The sequence below is a fragment of the Cydia pomonella genome, chromosome 25, assembly GCF_033807575.1.
Source record: "Cydia pomonella isolate Wapato2018A chromosome 25, ilCydPomo1, whole genome shotgun sequence".
Taxonomy (NCBI): Eukaryota; Metazoa; Arthropoda; class Insecta; order Lepidoptera; family Tortricidae; genus Cydia; species Cydia pomonella.
In genome coordinates, this window is record NC_084727.1 from 113,799 (window position 1) to 137,090 (window position 23,292).

The 23,292-nt window shown below is 38.1% G+C and overlaps 1 protein-coding gene across 1 annotated transcript in view; it reads right to left on the reverse strand.

Annotated features, from left to right (window-relative positions):
- The window catches only part of LOC133531503 (spectrin beta chain, non-erythrocytic 5-like), a 124,228-nt gene extending 104,528 nt beyond the window's left edge, over positions 1 to 19,700 (reverse strand). Inside the window, exon 1 of the mRNA XM_061869762.1 lies at positions 19,591 to 19,700. The gene's annotated coding sequence lies outside the window, so the exon portion shown is untranslated. The remainder of the gene's footprint in view (positions 1 to 19,590) is intronic.
- Positions 19,701 to 23,292: the final 3,592 nt, after the last annotated feature.

Sequence of the window (23,292 nt, forward strand, 5' to 3'; positions counted from 1 at the left end):
ATCAGTTATTAATTGTAATCTAAAACTGAACCAAGCTGAGCCAAATTGCATCAGGCAAGCGCGACGTGGGACGCCCATTATTCCGCTTTAAGGACTGCGTAAAGCGCGACATGCTTGCGTTTAATATCTACTGCGGCTCATGGGAAGACCTCGCAACAAGCCGCGTTGAGGGGAGGAACAGCCTTAAGTCGCGAAACCCACGATAGATCCTGGTTTCAAGACTTGGCCAGAAAACGGGCAATACACATGCGCGATGAGGGTCGCCTCGATGCGGACCCTCAGTTTATTTCCCATAAATGTGAGCGATTATGCCGTTCAAGAATCGGTTTAGAAGCCACGAGCGGCGTTGTCGCTAGATCATAGATGCTGCTTAAATCATCTTAAATGAATCTAAAACTAAAATATAAGCCACCAAATACTAGACTTAAATCGACCGGGATATGGACCGTGATTACCTTTTGTATTGTTTTCGAGCTCCCGATATTTCGACGCGGTTACAACCATCTTTTATTACGGGTATAACTGAAGATAGGTGTCAAAGTTTTAAGTATAGTGAAACTAACCCTGAATCATTTAAAACTACAAAGATAAATTTGTGTGAGAAACTTTCTATTCCAGAAAGTAGATTTTTAAATGTTGTTGCTGTCGGTACACTTATACAGGTAGAAAGTTGCACTTTACAACCATAAACCCTACTTATTGTAAAAACAGCTATTCAGCTTTTTTACTGTAGACTCCACCATAAAATACTTATTTCCGCAGCAAGATCTTTTTATCGCCTCTCTATTATAACCGATAGTTTTTACCGTGTCGAGTTTGCATACTAGCTTCGACCCACTACACACTTAACTATGGTCGACCTTATATCTTTGCAATATGGTTTATTATCGGTCATTCAACGTCAACGATGGTACAGTTAGGTAAAGCACCGAACCAGCGTCCGTGGCGATGCCCACACGTGTAAAATCCATTGCCTTATTACATTAAAGACGAGCCTTACGGGCACTATGACCTGGGCCAGTTCGTTAGTGCGCAAATGGCATTTGTGCACATTTCGTTAGTGCGCAATGTGCGCATGTTCGCTCGGCATTATTTATTTATTTATTATTCGAAGGACCAACAGCTATCAATTGCACAATAGTTATATATATAAATAACAAATTTATTTAATAAAATATGTATGAAAGGGCCTATCTTTACTTTTGAAATCTATGATAAAATCCACACGTTTTGAACACTTGTAGATCTTATATCTATACAATAAGATTGATTAATGGTAAGTTGTAGAGGGTTCGGTTTATAATTGTTGCTTTTGTGTTGTAGTATGACCACCTACTTACGTAATGTCATATGAGCTAACGATAAAATAAAGCTACAGATTAACAAACATCAATACTTCATTTTGCCCTTTTCTTGTGGTTTAATCTTTTACATGGGTAGTCCAAAAATTTGGGTTTATATACCTCGGTTGTGCTACTTGTACTAATGTTTTTTTTTTTAATGTAAGCATAGTCAGCAAACGAGCAGACGAGCAACCTAATGGGAAGCGGTCATCGTCGCCCATGGACATAAGCAACATCATAGGAGCCACTTAAGTGTTGCCGACCCTTGAGAACCCTAAATACCCGTATAGTAGCAAAGACAATTTGAAATAGAGGTGGATTGGCGAAGTAAACCTTATAGCCACAGTAAATTTACTGCCATCTTTCGACACATGATTTAAGCTTTTAGAACGCCATTTGACTTTGATCCTTTTTCTTTTACTGACATGTGTTAAATTTGTTAAATATCAAAAAAGAGAGTTGTAAAGTAAAAAAAAAACATCTTTCTATGATATCATTATATGCAATGACAAACCGTCTGCTTTTTGTGAATTTTTGCCGTCTTTACCTGCCAATTGAAAAACGGTGGGTTATTGAACTTGTTTATAATAACCTTGTCATATCTTGTATACAATGAGGAGTTTCGACACAAGGGAATTACGGAAATGTAATAGCAACTTAATTAGGGCCTATTTCACAATGTCCAAGCAAAGTATTGGATATAGGAGCATACCACAAGGCATGCCCGGAAAAACTGGTACAAACAGGAAAAGGACAGCCATGGTGGAACAGAGAACTGCAGAAGGTAAGGAAGAAGGTACGTAGGGCAATGAGAGTGGCAACAAAAAGGGATGACTCTCAGAGCTGGGATGCGTATAGAGAGGTTAGAAACAAATACACCAGACTGAGAGAGAAAGCTAGCCTAGAGGGATGGAGAAGGTTCACAGGTGACATCAACAGTTACTCAGAGGGGGCGCGAGTGGTAAAACTGCTTGCTGGAGACCGAGCGTGCCAACTGGGTAGTCTGATAGTGAACGGAGACTTAGTCACGGATCCAGAAGAGATATTAAGCGTCATGCTGAAATCACACTTTCCGGACTGTGAGGAGGTGACAGAAATAGAGGAACAGGAAGGTGGGGGGGAACCCGACTGGGGGGCGGCAATGGAGGTGGTGGAGGCGGAGAAGGTAGAATGGGCAATTAGCTCCTTCGCGCCCCTCAAGGCCGCGGGCCCTGACGGAGTCCTGCCCGCACTGTTGCAGAAAGGCTATAGATACATAAAAGAGGACCTAGTGGAGTTATACAGGGCAAGCATAGCACTAAGCTACATTCCAAGGGTATGGAGAGAGGTGAGGGCGGTCTTCCTGCCAAAACCGGGTAAGAAATCGTACCAAGAAGCAAAGTCATTCAGAAGCATAAGTCTGTCGTCTTTTGTACTGAAGGCTTTAGAGAAAGTGATAGACAAACATATAAGAGAGAAAGTGGAATGCAGCGGAGATCCGCTACATGCGAATCAGCATGCATACATGGCAGGAAAGTCAACGGAGACAGCCCTACACAATCTAACGGTGAGGGTGGAAAGAGCATTAGATATGAAACAGTACGCATTGGGCTGCTTCTTCGACGTTGAGGGAGCCTTTGATAAGGCAACCTTCGAGGCTGTAGAGGAAAGCCTGAAAAGAGAAGGCATCCGACCGACAATAGCACTATGGATAAAAAGAATGCTCAAAGGAAGATCCATAACGGCGGAGTTGGGCGGAGCAGCAAAGACGATTAGTCCAAAAAGAGGGTTCCCACAAGGAGGATGTCTGTCCCCCCTGATGTGGTGCCTACTGCTAGATTCGATGGTGAAGGAGGTCAATAGAGGGGGCATGTATATGCAGGCTTACTCTGATGATGGAGTGTTACTAGTGAGAGGGACGGTTCTGAATGTCCTAAGAGATATAATGATAAGAAGTCTCAGACAGGTACTGGGATGGTGCAGAGATAGAGGACTGGATCTCAATCCGTCGAAAACAAAGCTTGTGCTGTTCACGAACAGGAAGATAAAAGAGATAACACCTATAAAGATACAAGATAAAGAACTAGAAATGGTGGATGAGATAAAATATCTGGGCGTTACTCTGGACAGAACGCTTAGATACAGAACTCACATCAAGGAGCAGTCGGCAAAAGCCATAAGAACACTGTATCAATGTAAAAGGGCAGTGGGAAAGAATTGGGGGTTGAAGCCGGGAATGATCTACTGGATCTACAAGGCGGTCATACTACCCAGGGTGCTATATGGGGCCGTGGTATGGTGGCATAGGGCCCATATCAAAGAATACCAAAGAGACCTAACCAAAGTACAGAGATTAGCGTGTCTAATGATGACGGGGGCCATGAGAACGACCCCGACACACGCGATGGAGGTAATGTTAGGTTTGAAGCCACTCTGGATTGAGGTAGAGAAAAGAGCCACAGAACAGTGGTACAGAATGAAAGCATGTAAAGAATGGAGAGGAAGCTGCGTGGACAAAAGGCACGCGCTGATACAAAGAGAGGCACTATCAAGATTTGAGATGTTGATGGCAAACAATGACCTTATAAAAAGGCAGGAGACATTTGACAAGAAGTACAGGGTACATATAGGAGAGAGAGACAACTGGAAAGTGGAAGTCAGACACCCAACGACAATCTGCTTCACGGATGGCTCGAGAAGAAGCTCAACGAAACTAGCAGGAGCGGGCATTGTGATCCCTAAACTGGGAGAGAAAGTATCAATATCATTGGGTAGATATGCGAGCGTGTTCCAAGCTGAGGTATGTGCAATAGCGCGCTGTGCACGTATAATCAAAGAGAGCGTGAAGCAAGAGGGTGCTGTTGTAATATATACCGACAGCCAGGCAGCACTGAAGGCACTGAAGAAAGTATCAGTCACCTCCGCTCTCGTGAGAGAATGCAGAGAGGAGCTAAACTCGATAGGCAAGCAAAGAAGTGTCACGGTGGCATGGGTGCCGGGGCACCAGGGAGTAACAGGGAACGAGAAAGCGGACGAGCTGGCGAGGATGGGGGCGGAGACGGAATACATGGGTCCGGAACCGGCTCTACCTATGTCAGCGGATGTCACGAAGGGAGTTATAGAAAAGGTAAAAGAAATGGAAGCACAGAGAGAATGGGAAGAAGAGACTAGCTGCAGACAGTCCAAGATGATGGTCAAGGGCATTGACCACAAAAGAACTAGGTATCTTCTGAAACTAGGTAAGAGCAGTCTGAGAATACTGACAGGTATCATTACTGGTCATAATACTCTCAACAGACATCTTAAGGTAATGAAAATAAACAGAGACGCCTCCTGTCCACACTGTGGTAAGGAGGAAACTAGCTTTCACCTACTAGCAGAATGTATTATGTACGCGGCACTGCGATATAATATATTCGGTAGAGATTCACTAATAGAAAATGAACTAAAGGACGTCGAACTTAAAGATGTCCTTCTGTTCTGCAGGAAAACAAGAAGATTTGAGGAGATTGGTATGGGAATGCCGCCGGGACAGTAACCTGCAGCTCCAACTACAGGGAACTGGGCTGAATGAACGCAACATGCGATCGACAGCCCGCCTGCTTCCGGCCGGGCGTCCCTACACTACATCTACAAAGTATTGGATAGCTAATTAACAAATAAATTAACTGCCAGATAAAACTTCCTGCAAAACTTGGCACTTTATCTACCAGTTAAGCTTACTTGATGATTGTGAACGCCAACGATGACTATATTTGTCAGAAAAGTGGCAAGTAGCTTATTCAGGATTTTACTTGGAGTTTTGAATTCTTATAGCAATAAAAGAGAGTTCCAAATTCAAAAGCGCTAAAATTAGTCTTAGACCACAATAAAATAAGTTAGTTTGTTTTTAACGAATTATTTGGCACCCTTAATCGTCCGCAGCCCGATGCGTCTGAAAATCGTACAGACATACCGACAGACATGAGGCTATGACCCCCGTTCAACTATGCCTCGTGCACTTGCACCGTGCACTCATTGCACCGCGTCGATCGCGTGTCGGCGACCTGCGGCCATCACGGCACATAACAGTGACGTCACGCGATTTGGGTTTCGTGATGGCTAATTAGTGCATCAATTTTATTCCGTTATCCACTAAGGAAAGTACTTGAATATTGAAGAATTTTACCATCCAAAGAGGCAAGTATTTGATGTACCTCTACATAAGGTACACACGTTGTTAAAGTGTATGAGCCCTACTGTGAATCTAAAATTTTTATGAATATATTTATTTTCAAACTAGTGTTAAATTTTGAAGTCATACATACCAAGAAGTAATACGTAACGTAATTTCAAGCAGTTAAATACGTAATTTTAAGATTATTTTTCACAACTTGGTCCTGCATTAATAGAATAAATGTATTCAAATAACGCGTGTCAACCATAACGAATATATGTATTATGTTTTAGCGCTAGGAATCGAATATGTTAAACACGGAACGTGTTATTGTATAAATGAATATATTTGTATAAAAATAACCCATATAGGTATGTACAAGTTTTAGTAGCCAAGCATTGCTCAGTCAACATTATTTGGGATGCTCAAAAAATTCAAAACAAACTTGTACTAGCATTAATACCTGACCATCGGCAGACCTAATTGTCTTGACAATAAGGTTTATAAATTGTTAGTTAACAGTTTGGATGGCGGTAGGCGTGCGCAAACGCAAAATAAGCAAATATGGTGGCTAATGCAGGTCGATGAACTCCTTAACTTAACACAATACACGAATTTATTTAGGTATTTCAACTTTTTTTTATCCTGCTTACTTAAATATTTTATCAATAAACGAAAGTCAAAAAGATTTTCGAATCGTTTTTAGTCTACAGCGAAACCAACAAGAAGGCTTATGATTAAAGTTCGGTGGCAAAATGGTTCCATTTTTATCGCTTGTCACTATGCCTGTCACTTTCAGCCTTACATACTAGTTAGAACGTGACAGGCATAGTGACAAGTGATAAAATGCGACCGTGCTACCGCCCCTGAATTTGATTAGTCCGCCTGTTGTCTGCCTCTACATTTAATCTATTGCTTCTTTTTTTTTTCTTGTATCTTTTACTGAGATGTACCAATAAAGAGTATTATAGGTGTAGAGTTTGTGAAGTTAGGGCTTATAGAGTTAGAAGCTTGGCTCTACAAGATCCAATCTTAAATCAAGATTAAGATCAAGATTAGATCTGGTAACTTTTTGACAGTGCGAGCCTTATGGTCTCGTCTTGGCTACATTTTACATGTTTTTTTTTTGATGGGATCTATCTATTAGGTTCCAGTCCATTATTTTTTCGCGACGGCGCGTTATATTTTTAACCGACTTCTAAAAAGGATGAAGTGGTACACAAAGATAATCTAATTCATAACTTTATAAAGGCGATATTCATAAACGTCTGTCAAGTCTAATAAGCTCTGTTTCTGTCATTTTGACATTTATGTTTGTCAGAAAGAGACAACATTTCACAGAGCTTTGCTAAGTTTTATTAATAAGTTTATTCTCTACATCTATTTAAAATGTAATACTTTTAATGTAATACTGCTAATAAAGAAGACCACTTATTCCACATTCATTATGTCAGAGTCCGCGTGTACTAAGGAGTGCTGTTATCTATGTTTGTACTGATAAGGGGTACCTTGCCTTAAGTAAATACATACTATCTATTACCTACATATCAATTTCATGCCCTAGACTTCAAAACAACTTGCATTAGTTTATGTAAAAAAACGGCTGGTATTTAACTGATCACCAGATATAGTAAAATTTAACATAAAAAATAATGGATATATACATAGGATTACTATAACTAGCTTAAATCTAAAATAGGCCCTTGAGGCATTGTACCAAGGATGCTGGCAGCATTTCCTCGTTATATCGCAATGCTGATATGTTGTGCAAGGAAGCCGTCAGCTCTTCGGTCACCAGTTTCGTCAACCAGACGCCTCGCGGTTTCTGCAAAAAACTTGTACGCGCTGGGACCCCATGGACCTAGAGTTTCAACGCCAAAAATTACCAAATCAGTGTACCCATGGCCAATCACTCCGATCTTCGGACATTGCGCTGTTCGTCCGATCAAACTATCATATGCCTCCCTTATCTTCGTACTCGTAATTAGCGATTGCGCACCGCACCGCACCGCTAAACCGTTATGCAATGCGCGCGCGCCGGTGCGGGCGATAATACACCTTACACAGTTGATATAAAGGCGAATAGAAATACAATGGGAGCACAGGTAGCGGCTATATTAATGCGAATGAAAAATTAAGGGCAATGCGTGTGCGTGTATAGTTCTTAATTTCTTCTATAGATGCATTCCGTCCATTTTGTTTATTAAAAAAAAACTATTAGAATGTAGTATATTCTTTGATTTAATTGCATCGCTTGTTGGGAGTTACAGTTAAGTTTTAATGATTAAGATTTATTTGTTTGTTTTTTTAAACATAAAACACGTGAAAGCTGTAATAGTTGAATCAATGCTTTTTTTTTATACATACAAACAGTGCGGTGGGATTAATGATTAATATTATTAGTATTAGTACTCTGACATTGGGGACCTTTTACATCTCCAGATTTAATGTGTTTTTAACCATAGAGACTATACATCTCTATTGTATTGTAGTAATTATTTATTTTAATATTATTATAATGTAATGTTTACCCAGGTATTGGCTGTTGTATTTATAAATGTTGTTATGTATTTTTCATGTCACTATATGATGTTACTATAAATGTTGTATTGACTTGTAAAAGAGCCCTTAAGGCCTACATGCAGAATAAATTTTTGAATTTTGAATTGTCACTAATGTATATTTATTTGAAAATATGATGACTGAGTTTTAGATTTTTATTATTTTATGTATGTTAGTTTGTAATATATATGGATCTTACTTGCGTGAAAATTAATATTTTATTTCATTTGGCACGCTCTGTAGACAAAGCATATATTATGAAAATATTTTAACAAATTCATCTAAGTTTTAGGCAATCCGATATCCGACCCGCTGTTGACACGCAAGTGTCCAACCCGCACGGAGCGTGCTCATGAATGGCGTTATTGTGTCGTGGTCGTAACCACAACGTCCACATCTCAACGACCTCTACTCTAAGCTGCCGGCGCGGCGCCACTGCCAGCGGAGACCAGTTTTTTTTTTCAAAGGCACATATACATAATCAATTTTAAAGTTACTCGCCAAACTGCTTATGTGGTTTGTTGGCGAGACAGTGCTTATTTTTTACATTTTTATGCACCTAAAAAGTCGAGTAGGTACCGTACTTAACCCCTTACCGCATATGCAACCATATATGACTGACATAATATTCTATTCTATTGACACCTAGACAGAAACCAAATCCGTTTAATAGTGTTTACAAGCAACAAGAGGTCACTACAGATAGGTGCAATTTTAAAATGCTACAATTTGAATAGCACAAGTGTATTCTACACCATTTTCTAGTATAGCAGCCCAGATACATCCCTATACGATCGCGTTCCCATACTATTTTAGTGGAGCGTATGTGTGTGGCCACTTGGTACTAAGGTGACCTCGATTGTCTTATGTGCTCCGTCTAGTAGGTTAGCTACCTTAGTGGTTTCGGTTGTGCGAGCCATGTACGTGCTCATCGAAGAAAATTGTAAAGGTCGCTGTTGTCGGACACGTTCAATCGATCATACAACATGATTATAGGTGCATGTGATGAGATGAGATGTATAAAAGTATACTGAACATCTTTTACTTCGGAGTAACCCCAAAATTGGGTAAAAAGATTTAGCTATTTCAAAGAACACGTTGTCATCTGATTAGTCAAAATAGCTAAATAATGAAGTTTGGTCAGTCCCATTCCCATTAGGAACAGTTGTTGGTGTTCAGAGTATGGCAATATTTTAAACTGATCGTGGGAGGGCTTTAATGACTGCTTGTTAGCTAATCGTGTGTGAAATACTTATGCCCGCTACAACTGCGGCCGCACGCCGCGCGCCAAGGTCACGCCGCCACAAGCCTTGTATGGGTTTAAATTTAAACATGGAATCATACAGCGTTCCGAATTCAAGCCGCAACGGTCGGCGGGTTTTTTGTGGCGCACGAGGCACGGGCGAACGTTAACTGCCAAAAAAGTTTACATTTGCATTTCTTTGTTTCGAATTGGAACTTGTTAGTCGTGCTATTTTTTTAATTGGAAGATAATTGGCTTCTTTTGAGAATGAGATATCAAGTCTATTAATGAGACTTGTATGAACAAATTAAGGCTAAGTGTACAGGGGTTGTTTTTTCAACTCTTAACCATATTTTTATAGATAATATAGGTAAGGTAGGTCATACTAATTTAACTATGGGACCAGCCCCGAAATCTCCAGATTTTTTTTACGCTCCCATAGAAAATATTGACATTTCATCTGCCAGTATGTATGACAGTAGTTTCTTGTTTGTGAGTTCGGGGTATTACATATATTCTACTTCATCCAACAAATATGGTTGAGGATTGAAACATCCTGTCGAATCAAACCACGATAAGCTGGCAACTATTTTGATAGTCCAGGCGGTGCAAGTGTTAAGCGAACGTCATAATTTTAGTAGTTTGACGTTTAAAACAACACGTGCCCCGTCTGGGCTATCAAAATCGCTGCCAACTTATCTTGGTCTGACTCTATAATGGTTGCAATTTTCTATTAAATAGTAAAATCAGTAATGATGGTATCTTATAAATTATGTGTGTTTTCGTTGGACTCTATCGTATGAGTATCTACACTTGTAACTCTATCGATATTTTTTTTAGATATTTCATAAATTGTCAAAATATAAATTATCATTCAATTATAATGACTGACAACTATTAAACACTCGTTAATTTTCTTTACTTTATACTTATTTTTATCTAAGTCTTTATCTATTTAAGAAATAATGTTTAAAATGAACAAGACTTCCTCGCTAATACTTGTTATGTTTTATTTTCCATTAATTCTTCGCCAGTTATTTTAGCAAAAATAATTATATTTTCACAACGACCAGGAAACCCAAAGGCGATTAATATTATTTTTTAATTGCACCCATGAATATCTTCCTCATTCGAGCAATTACTCACAGACAGTGTTCATTAGAATTCTCACGCTCCTGACGTCAGCGAAGGAACGCCGGTATTGTACCTTCAAGGTAATATACGGCTAAGTATGTAACCTTTTCAAATATGTACGTCTAGAAGAATGTTATTAATTAAAGTATTTTAAGACTTTAATTTAAGGAAGAATACTTATGTTAGTTGATTTATTTGTGTTTGGATTATTTATTAATTTTGTTTGTATTTAGTTTTATATATAGTTAGTATTATCGTGTGATTATTGTATGAATAATTAAAGTATTCATTTGTATATTAACGAATTAAACAAAATGATCAAAATATTATTTAATCACCAAAGAATAGTATAGTATAGTTTATATTCATATATAGTCTCGGTTACAAATTCATTTCCTTTAAAAGACACTGCACCTACTTAATCTTTCTGGTTTAACCCATTGGTGGACTGGTAGAGAATGCCTTAAGGCATTAAGTCCGCCATTTGTACCTTCATGTATTGTGTAATAAAGATTAAATAAATAAATAAAGGATAAAATGCCTATACATTGCTAGGTGATACAAAATTTCGCATCATTTTAAATATATGTACAAATATTTGAGGGCACTAGAGTTAGACTAACATAAGTTAAATACCTACAGTCAGTCTTTAAAAACGATGAAACGTTAATACGAAAAAATAATGCTCTGAGTTTGACAGGTGAAATACATGGTGCTCTGTACGACACTCTAATGTTTGGCCTTTCATGTGTGCGGTGGTCAAAAATCCTAGGTGCAAGCCTCAGTTGTTTTTTATATACTATGTCGGTGGGAAACATTCGGCCCGCCTGGTGGTAAGCAGTCTCCGTAACCTATGTACGCCCGCAACTCCGGAGGAGTTACATGTGCATTACCGACTCTAACACTCCGCACCCTCGTGGAGCTCTTGCTGAGGAGCTGTATTAGAGCACGTACGGAGCCATATAGTGTAATCTGGCAAACCCACTTTGTAAATCGCGAAAACAAATTTTCTATGGAAGGATCCTTCGCGCATACATTTTTAAAATTTGCGGAATTTTTCTACTGCCGGATATAAAATATGTCATCATTAATGTCACACTATACATAAGACTACATTTATCATACAAAATTTACGATCAAAATTTAACGTTTGGTATTTGGACGACGGCACCCTAGGAGGAAACATAGACACTGTACTTTCTGACCTTTCGACCCTCAAAACAAAATTTGAATCCATTGGCCTAGATCTAAATTATAACAAATGTGAACTTTATATTCACGATACATCCATTAACCACTTAGATATTACCAATAAATTTAATCTCTTAGCACCAAATATAAAACCTGTTACAAAAGAGACTCTTAGCCTCCTAGGGACACCAATTTTTGATGATTCTTTTCCTGACTTTATTAACAATATCATAGCTAATTTTGAAAATTGCGCCGATCGTCTACTAGAAATTAGCCCCCATTCGGCCTTTTTTATCCTTAAATTCTGTCTTTTCGTGCCAAAATTAACATACATGCTTCGGTGCAGCCCCTTCTGGAAACATCCAAATTTACTGACGCCTATCGACTCCTTAGTTCAAACCCACTTGGAAATTATATTAAATTTAAAGCTCACCGAACAATCTTGGCTCCAAGCATCCCTGCCTGTCCGATACGGCGGGCTCGGAGTGCGCAAAATTTCGAGTGTTTCGCTGCCCGCATTTCTATCGTCTGTCCACAGCTCTGCTGGCCTCGTAGGAAAAATCATAAGGGCTCCGCCCACAAACTACGAGATCTCAGGCTTGGATGACGCTAGAAATGCCTGGCTGTCTGCCTGCCCGGGGCAAAACATTCCACACAACCCATGTTCACAAAGGGGGTGGGACGATGTTGTAAACAAATTAACGTATACCTCCCTCCTAAATAGCAGCGCAGGAGCTGAGCGAGCCCGGCTGTTGGCTGTCGGCTGCAGAGAGGCAGGCCACTGGCTGAATGCCTACCCATCGCCCAATATTGGTACCCACCTAGACTCCGAAACACTCCGATTGGCAATGGGGCTACGCTTAGGGGCCCCAATCTGCGCACCGCACAAATGCTCCTGTGGCTTTGAGGTGGACCAACTGGGACGCCACGGACTTGCTTGCCAACGTAGCGCGGGTCGCCTTTCGCGCCACGCTGCACTTAACGACATAATCCGTCGGTCACTTGCCACCGTCAACGTTCCGGCTATACTGGAGCCTGCCGGTATTGCCAGAGACGATGGCAAGAGACCAGACGGGATGTCTTTGATTCCGTGGAGGATGGGACGTGTGCTCGTGTGGGACGCAACTTGTGTTGACACGCTGGCACCTTCCCACCTCCACGGTACTACACACAAAGCCGGCGCGGCGGCGGAAGCGGCAGAGGCGCTCAAAAAGCGCAAATACGGGAGTCTCGACACCAACTACAACTTTGTTGCATTTGGAGTCGAGACTCTTGGTCCGTGGGGCCCCGCAGCGCAGGGCCTATACCGGCAATTGGCGAAACGGCTGGTGGATGGGACCGGGGATAAGAGAGCTGGCAGCTTCCTCGCCCAACGCTTGAGCATAGCGATCCAGCGAGGAAATGCTGCCAGCATCCTCGGTACCTTGCCACGGGGGCCCATTTTAGATTTAGATTTTTAGTTTTATATAGTAGTTTTAGTTTAGTTAATTGTATTACTTATATAATTTTTTTATTATTAATCTTCTCTTCTCTTGTCAATAAAGTATTTTAATATAGACTACATTTTAGAACAGGGTTGTTTCCATCTACAAATCTTAGGGCAGAATTGTATCCCAATAAATTCTTTTGGATTATAAGAACATGTTAAACTACTTTTAGGGGACCTGTAATGACCATATTTTTGTAAATATTGAATTTAAAATATCTTTTGGTACACCTCACGTGACCAAACTCGAAACGTCTTTGAAGATTAGTATGACGTCACAACTCTCGGATTGACACTGTTGACAGTTAGGCGATAAACAACAAATGACAAATGCCAGTTGACAGTTCGTATCTTCTACGTGTGTATGTAGTTATGTGTCAAACCGTAAACTGTGACGTCACACAATTTTCAAAGAGCGTTTTGGGCGGGAAAGCATCCGTCAAAATATATTTTGTTAATTTAACATATTTAAAGCCGTTTTTAGTATAAAAGTCGAATTTTATGGCAACTTTTAGTTAATATAGAACGTAATACAAGCGTTTCAAAAAATTGGAAACAACCCTATTGTAGCTCTCCTAGTTTTTACAATTAATAGCTTAATTCATAGAATCTAAATCGCAAATAGCAAACCGCATCATACTTCCGCATGACAAATCTGACATTCCTGACAATGATTCACTACGTCTGTATGTCGGTCGTCATCAACTAATCATTATAATTATTGTTTTGACTCAACTGACCTCAAAATTGATATCTAATTGGTTAATTTGGGTAACTACTGTTGGAAGTTATTTAGTTGCGTAACTGTCTTGGATATTGAAATAGTACATTACGATACAAGTGTGAAAAATAGGAAATTCGAAACGAGTGGCGATAAATTAAAACACGACCGAAGGGAGTGTTTTAAATCCACACGAGTTGCGAATTACCTATTCACACATGTATCGTACAACGTTTTACAGTACATATGGCCCTGTAAATGTTCGATACAGTAACGTAATATGCTAATATTCGTACTAGTGCGGTAAAGAAGCACCATATGTACTGTAGATGTTATTTTACATCATTATTCTAATTATAATCACGTTGTACATAGAGTGGTATAATATATAGAACAGTTAATACTCACATACACCGCTATAAATAATAAATAAATATTGGAAAATGTTACACAAATTGACTAAGCTTTACAGTAAGCTCAAGAAAGCTTACGTTGTGGGTACACAGACAACGATATATATAAATAATATGAAAGTATTTGGCGTACATCTTACATACATACGCCAATTGTTGTGTTTAGTTGCCAAGCGGACCCCGGGCTCCCATGAGCCGTGGCGAAAATGCCGGGACAACGCGAGGAAGATAAACATGATGACTTAGGTATACATAGAAAACACCCATGACTCAGGAGCAAATATCTGTGTTCTTCACACAAATAAATGCCCTTACCGGGATTCGAAAAGTAGATAAAATACCGAAGCAGCTTATTTGCGTGGTTGTGAGCATGTATTCATACTGTTCATCGTTCGCCAGATAAGCGGTGACGTCATACCTTATATCTTATCCGACCTACTTGGAAGATAACTCAAAACTTGTCGCTGCATTACCTGCATTTCCTACCAAATTGATATTTATGAAATTTCTCAACTATTTATTATATGATACGCATTATACTGAACGTTGTATTCTCGGGTTTATTTTATTTTAATGCCCGCTGTACACACTCGTCGAGACCCTCTCGCCGAGTCTCGGCCACGCTCCGATCCAGTCTGAGAAGCGCGAGACGAGAAGGGAGCAGTATGTTTACTTACATTGTACACACTTATTCTCGGCCTGTCTCGAGGTGTCTCGACGAGTGTGTACAGTCCACAAAAGGTAAGGCAAGGTACAATTTATTTTTAAATTAATCTCCAGATTACCTTAGTTTCCAAATATTAGAGGTTTTAAAACGTGTTAAAAATAATCACACACTCAAAAAACATTACCATTCCTTCTAAACAAATAGTTTAAAATAAAAACTAGGGTATTATTATTAGAGCCAAGTTAGAGCCCGACAAAACTGTCTCTATATGTCGTTTGCAATGAAAAAGTGTAACAATATCATCAAACAAACGGCTGCACTCCACACCTTGGAAGTGACATACGATTTCGTACCGGGCGCTGTGGAGACTGCTGGATCCTAGGGTAATGAGGCTCTGGAGCTTTCTAGGGAGTTGGGCAGGCGTTTACGGGAGAAGGGTAATGATCCCCGCTCTGGGTCTTGGCTGGTCCAACAAGTTTCCATCGCCAAACAGCGTGGGAATGCTGCCAGCATAGGGCACTTTCGGCCCGGACTTGGTGCAGGGTGGGGATGGGCGATAGTTTATAGATGTTTTCGATCTGGGAAGATTGTCCCAAAATATTTATTTATTTTAATTTTGATTTACATTTGTGTTATGACGAGAAACATGTGGCTGATTACCTTTGTTTTGAATATTAAAATATGTCATCATTAATGTAAAATTTCTTTAAATACATGACGTTGTTTAATAGTATCTTAGTGTGTAATTTAGTGTACCTATTTGTAGTTTTCGCTCTTTAAATATGCCTTTCATTCTTAACCAAAACCTGTACTTAAAACAATAGTTCGTGTAATAAATGCTATATTTTGTGTGCCTAATAAATAAAATAAAATAACATTCCACACTTTGTTCCGTTCAAGTGGGTGGTGTAAAGTCAACCTAATATTGTCTCAATTCCTAAAACTAAAGCTTTAGCGACAGTTATCACAAGAAACAGTGAGTAACTTCCTTGCGGATGACTAACTTTTAACGGCCGTTTTTTTTTATTATACACATGTGGTACGCGGTCCCCGGCGGTCATTGGCGTTTTTATGAGATAATAATGGGGTCCACGAGGCCTTGAGAATAACTAGTTTTCGGCCTGTTCCAGTTTGGCTGTAGGTATGGTTGGAGCTTGAAATAACCTTGTAAATAACTTGTTTTTTTTTTAGTTATTTTAGACATTTTAGTATGCGAAATTCCTAGCCAAGAATAAAACGTCGTCATTTCCCATATTTTGCAGCGACCGTGGCAGGCTAGTGAACATAAGAACATAACATAATGCAGTTTGTGGGACGCACTGCATTCGCTATTTATTGCAAACTATAATATATTCTTGGTAGAAACCACTCTCTATATCTTAGCGTAGATTTATTTTATTATTTATTGTTGAGGTTTTATAATTCTTAGCGTATTTATATGTATACAATTATGCCTAATAAAATAAATTAATAAATACCTAATAACCTAAGTATCAATACTAAAAATATTATCTTTAACATTTTGAAAACCATTATGTACTTTTGAAACTGAAAATAATATTCTTAGCTCTTTCAACATGCCCAATTGGCTATCACCTGTATACCTCCTAACAGTACGAAGGGTGTCAAGTTCCAGCGGTTCCGCAGCCGACTCCCTGACACTGCGGGTTGCTTAATACATCGCAGCCATTATGTGTTTTCTAGTTTTTAGCTTCAAGATACATTTTTATAATATATATGCTAGTTTTAAGGTATTTATCTACGGGCTAGCTACTAGTTAACATGGCAAAAGGTGTAAAAGAGAGATCCGTCAGAAATGCGGCGAAAGCCGTTACAGACGAAGACACAACACTCATCACTTATGCACAACACACTGTACGACTTCACTACACAATTTATCGTCGTAAAGCATATAATGTATATTACTCTGTAAGTAGTTTTGTTATTCTGGTAAGCTCCTGAGGATTCGCTGAGTGGATCAAATCAATCTCATTAACACTACTTAATGTAATTATCCCGGACGTGTTATTATAAGGCTATTAAAACCTATATAGGCATAATTATTATTATTTGTACCTATGTCTTTATAACACTTTAACGATATTGATATTGATGATTGATAGTTACTAACATAGTTTTTAAGGTAATTGTAATTAATTTTACATAACATAGTCATTTAATTTCAATTTATCCACCACTGAACAATGATATTTTGGGCATTTGCGAGGCGTGCGTTACTATATCATTTGTTTATCACCAGGGCCCGTACTTTTCATGCTGTTGACAGAAAAATGAGGTCACGCTACATAGAGTATGATTCCAATTAGTATTTTCATAATAATTAATCATTTATCAACCTCTTTAGGTAAGTTATACATATACTTGACAATCAGTACAGAAACGTCCAACTGACTTTCATCTTAATGTCACTCAAATAAATTTACTAAATATTAATGATTATTAATGTACTAAATAATACATATTTTTGATTTTTAACAGCGTAACAAGCTTTTATTCTCGTAACAAGTATTTATTTTGATACCCGTCAATAAGTAAGTTATCTAAATTTGTAGTATTGTAAAACAACTGCCTGTATGTTAAATTACGTCATTTTTGCGTCAACGGCATGAAAAGTACGGGCCCTATTTATCACGTATCATTAAAAATTGTACAAGCTAGTTGTTTTGTTTTAATGCTCTCATAACTTATAGAATATATCCTACAGAGTGCGTGCGATAAGAGGAGAGTCGTTACATTCCACGACTCTTTTTCCGGACAGACTCTAGATTCAAATCTTTTAGTTAGAATCAGGCTACACCGTGCACCATGTTTGATAATGATAGCACAGAGTGTGCAAATGTTAGTTTAAACGTCATAATTTCATAGGAGTTTGACATTTATATGATAACACTTCCACACTCTGTGCTATCAAACAGAGTGCAGCTTAGCCTGACCAGTATATTAAACAGAGAATCTTCATAGACTAGATCTTAAAGACTTGCAAATTGCTTCAAAATCATCATATCATACATAAATTCCTTTTAAACTGCTTTACGTCGGTAAACGTGCGCATTGTGGACGATTGCAAAAAACATTAGAATGCTAACGACCTTTGGATGACGTTGTCTACAATTTTCGCAATATGCTTACTATTTCATACGCGTAACGTATGAAGTATGTTGTACGAAAACGTGTGAAGAATTTTGCCATATGTTTGTCACGTTTTTTACATAGGAAGCTTCTGCTCTGCCGGCCACTTCGCCAAATTTCATCTATGTCGTACGTACATAGATATGCCACGAATTTTCGGCAACTATTCGGTATTCGGCCTTATCGACCATTTTGATGAATATTCGGTATTCGGCCGAATATTCCGTACTATTCGGTCGAATACCCAATACATTATTAAGAAAAATTACTTAGTTAAATTAAAGTGCATCGCAAACCATTACGTTGAATATGTATTCTTTGGAAATAGTTACAAATTAAGATATATGTGATAATTTGTAATAATTTTTTGATAAATGTGACTTAAAATAGTACACATGTGTTACCGAATATTTGCAAGAGCGTCGCCAAGGGGGCAGCTACCCCCCTAGAGAGGAGAACAAAAGTTCTAACTATATGTATGCCCTCTTCCTTTGGCCATCGGCCTTATGAAGTGCGCTTCGGCCGAGTGTGGCCGAATATTCCATATTCGGTATTCGGCCATAACCACTATTCGGGGCATCAGATTTCTCGTACATACAGTCAGCTACAAAGTATTTGACGCTGACTGTACATCATTTCTGCGGTTTGAGCGTCAAAAGACAGCCGACAGAGGTTACTAACGCATTTATAAGTAGAGATTATGTATTATGTTCCAATCAGCCCAAGCTAACTGTTCACTGACTTTGCAACCCATAGAGTGTAACAGTGCCACTATAAACGTAAACCTTTGATTATAAAGTTTATAGAGGCGCCTACTTACTTTGTCGCTAGGAAATGGATGCAAAGCTAGTTTAAACAGACCATAAGTAATAATCATTATCATCATATCCGCCCTTTATGGCCCATTGCTGAGCATAGGCCTCTCTTCTAGTACGCCACTTATCCCGGTCCTGGGCTAATCTCATCCAGAAGTGACCCGCAATCTCCGAGTGTCGTCCACGCAACGAGCCAGCGGACGCCCGGGCTTCTTTCATTCGCGGGGAATTCTTTCATAAGCATAAGTAGTAACTGTTGTTAGAAGGTATGCTATGTACAGTGTTAACACAGTATGTCGAGGAAAGATAACACATTATCTGTTTTAATTTTTGATACCAATTGATAATAAAAAAATGTAATTAATTTTCCTCCCAGAAGCACTTGGTAGGTAGGTAAACCTCAGACAGTAGAGTCTTAGTAATAGGGTCCCGTTTTTACCCTTTGGGTACGGAACCCTAAAAAGACGACAAGCGAGATCATAACATGCCTTCTAAACGTGATAGTATATCAACCTAATCGGTAAAATATAATAATACGAAAACATTTTATACAAATAAGACCAATTAAAAAAGGTAAGTAAATCGTTGCAAGTAAATTTCAATTAAAAATTACTAATTACTTTTAGTTTTCGACTAGACTAACACGAGGCAAATTTCACAAATGTAGCGTTAGAGTTATCTAACGCTACATTTTTAAACATATTCGGTCATAAATCATATTGTACATTACAGGTTAGAATAGCATTCAAATATCTGCAATGATCCTTATTTGGCAATATCCAACACTACACTATTTGCTTTACACACCACCTTAAACAACACAATATCAATAACGGACGTACTGACAACACTATTGTAACTTAATCAATAATACTGACGTATTGACGTATTGACAGTATTGTTGCGCGCGCGCCGGCGGTCGGGGGCGGACTGAAGCCTGACGCATCGTTTCCGTCATACGCGAGATAATTGTACGCGGGTTGGGGATCCCGAGGCGAATTAGAAAACGGTTAAGTTAGCCAGTGAGAATTTTAGATATAGCGTTTGACAATAAACATTTTTTGTAGTAAACATTGTTTGGTTTATCTTATAATATTAATATTTTTTGTAGTATTCGTATTTAATTTTACTTCAAGTATTTTATGAAATACATAGGTATAACGCCATTTTAATGATTACTTCATGGGTATGTAAATAGATTCGATAAGCGCCATATCGCTAAGCGTAATTATTTAAGTCAAACAATAAAAACTAGCTCTGATATAATTAAAACAACGTGGAAAGTAATTAATGTGGAGACTGGTAGATCAAAGCAAAGGATGAAAGATTTTAAACTAAAAATTGATGACAAAATCGTAGATTCCAGTTTAGATGTAGCAACAGAATTTGAAAAATTCTTCACCGAGGTACCAGCTTCCACAACTAAGAACTTAAATTCATCACCCTCGTCTGCCGTTACACTGTTAGAAGAGAATGTCCCAGAATGTACTAGAAACCTTAATTTTGAACATGTGAGTGCCTCAGATATATTAAAGGCGTTTAAATCAATTAATGTAAAAAAAACTAGTGACCTTTGGGGAGTCTCCGTTCATACTGTCAAGTCCTTAATAGAAGTTGTAGCGCCTGACCTGGTAGTTATATTTAATAACAGTGTTGACTGCGGTGAGTTTCCTGATCTAATGAAACATAGTAAAGTCACTCCTTTATTTAAATCAGGTAGCACATCCGACCCCACTAACTTTAGACCGATATCAGTGTTACCAACATTCAGCAAAATTTTTGAAAAAATAGTTTTGAGTCAGTTATTGAAACATTTTAACATTAATAATCTAATGCACAACAAACAATTTGGTTTTACACGGGGTCGCTCAACAACCGACGCTGGTGTTGAGCTAATTAAACAGATCTTCGATGCCTGGGAGGAGTCACAGGATGCTTTAGGTATCTTCTGTGACTTATCTAAGGCCTTCGATTGCGTCTGTCATGAAACATTGATCAGGAAACTGCACTATTATGGAGTAAGAGGCTCGGCACTGAATTTAATAAAGTCTTACTTACACGGTAGAATACAAAGGGTTGATGTGAGTGGACAGCGATCACCGGGGTCATTGGTCTCTATGGGTGTACCGCAGGGATCAATATTGGGGCCGTTCCTGTTCCTTATCTACATTAATGACCTGCCTTACCTTGTAAAGACCCACCATGACATAGTATTGTTTGCAGACGATACCTCACTTATTTTCAAAGTCAAACGACAGCAACAAGCTTGCAGTGATGTAAACAATGCTATTTCTAAAGTAGTAAATTGGTTTAATGTTAATAATTTATTGTTAAATGAGAAAAAGACTAAGTGCATTAAGTTTGTTACAAGTCACATAAGGAATGAGCAAACAGGTGTCATTGTCAAGGATGAGGAATTGGAACTAGTAGATAGCACAGTTTTTCTTGGTATAACTTTAGATTCTAAACTACAATGGGGTCCCCATATTGCTAATCTCTCGAATAGACTGAGTTCTGCAGCTTTTGCAGTGAGCAAGATCCGTCAGTTAACAGACGTGAAAACAGCTCGATTAGTTTACTTTAGTTACTTTCATAGCATTATGTCATATGGTATTTTACTATGGGATAGTGCTTCAGAGATAAATACCATTTTTGTTCTGCAGAAGAGGGCTATTCGTGCAATATATAAAATGTACCATAGAGACACACTTAGAGATAAGTTTAAGGACATTAACATAATGACAGTGCACTGTCAATATATTTATGAGAATATTCTGTATGTACATAAAAACATTGCCAGTTTTAAGAAAAACTGTGAAATACATAATATTAATACTAGAAATAAGCATAAGCTCGCAGTGCCCTTCACTAGGCTCCATAAAATTAAGAAATCATTCATGGGTAATTGTGTAAGATTTTACAATAAACTTCCTAATATTATAACTGAATTGTCTGTTAGTAAATTTAAAAATTATGTAAAACGTAAGCTTATCTCTAAAGCCTATTATAGCACACAAGACTACATGAATGATGAAACACCGTGGGATTAAGTGTGATTGTAAAGAATGAATTATTTATTGTTATGTTATTAATGATGAAATTGATAATTCAATGTATATATATATATACCGTATTTTTTGACATTTAGATTTTATTCTAGAAAGGTTCTAGACTAGTATTTTTATACAATTTTGATGTTTGACGATCTTTTTGTAAAATTCTTATTATTAAGTTTACCATATCTATAATAGTTCAATGTTTTTTTTAGAACAATAATAACTGCATCAATAAATTGCTCTGATATTTAGATTAAGATGATATTTGTAAAATTTGACGATTTAAAAGTGCTTGTTGCTAGGCCTATTTGAATAAAGAATATTTTGACTTTGACTTTGACTTTGATAGCTATGTAAATAAAGGATTATTTATGTATTTAAAATTAATTGCACAGTAAAAATTGTACAGAAGGCGAACTTAATGCCAGAAGGCATTCTCTACCAGTTAAGCCTCGGGCCAAACAGAGAAAAAGCAGTAATAGGTGCTTGAAAAATTTACAAATTACGAAAAAAAAAAATTAAATATAATTGAATATTATCTAATAAATCATTTTTTTGCTGCCGCTTGCTCTTATTGCGTGATATGGACAAGCCAGACAGCCAAGTCAGAGATAATCAATAAGACATATGTTTGACCCAGAGAGAGCCAAGAGCAAAAAAATCTCATCCAGCTGTTCTTCTCTACAGGTCACATTTCTCAACTGAGTCTCGTGAAATTTGGTAAACAGGGTCGACATTCGACAATATAAATATTTGTTATTGCTCACCAATATGAAAGAACATAATGACATACAAATTAAACATACAACTTAGACTATGGTAGACAACGGGCGGTCTTATCGCTAAAGAGCGATCTCTTCCAGACTACCTTAAGGTAGTGGAGACAAGGTAAGAAAAAACAAGTAATGTGAGTAGGTGATGCAGTGAGTGATAGAAGTTGAGATATAATAATACCAAATTATACACATACATAAATAGCCAATAATATAAACTACATACACAAATAAATATCATATATAACACATTTACGAACACACATATATAAATCACCACAAGGCGGCCAACAACAATTGAAAGGGAAACAGGAACAGAACATAAAGTAACATTACGGAAGTGATAAATAATAATATTTTACTTGAGTTTTAAAAATATGAAATAACAATTAGATATATAGATTTTTTTTGTCTGTTCCCTTTCGGATTTTTTTTAAATAGTGGTGCCATGGGGGTTCGCAAGCTCTACAGAATACAGAGCCACTAGTTTAAAATAAGTTTGGTTTGTAACTACAGAACCCTAAGTTAAATGCCGACTCACCGTAGTCCGTCGTAACAGCGTTCCGCGTGAAATGCGCGAAAACGGTAATGAGCGGACCGGAA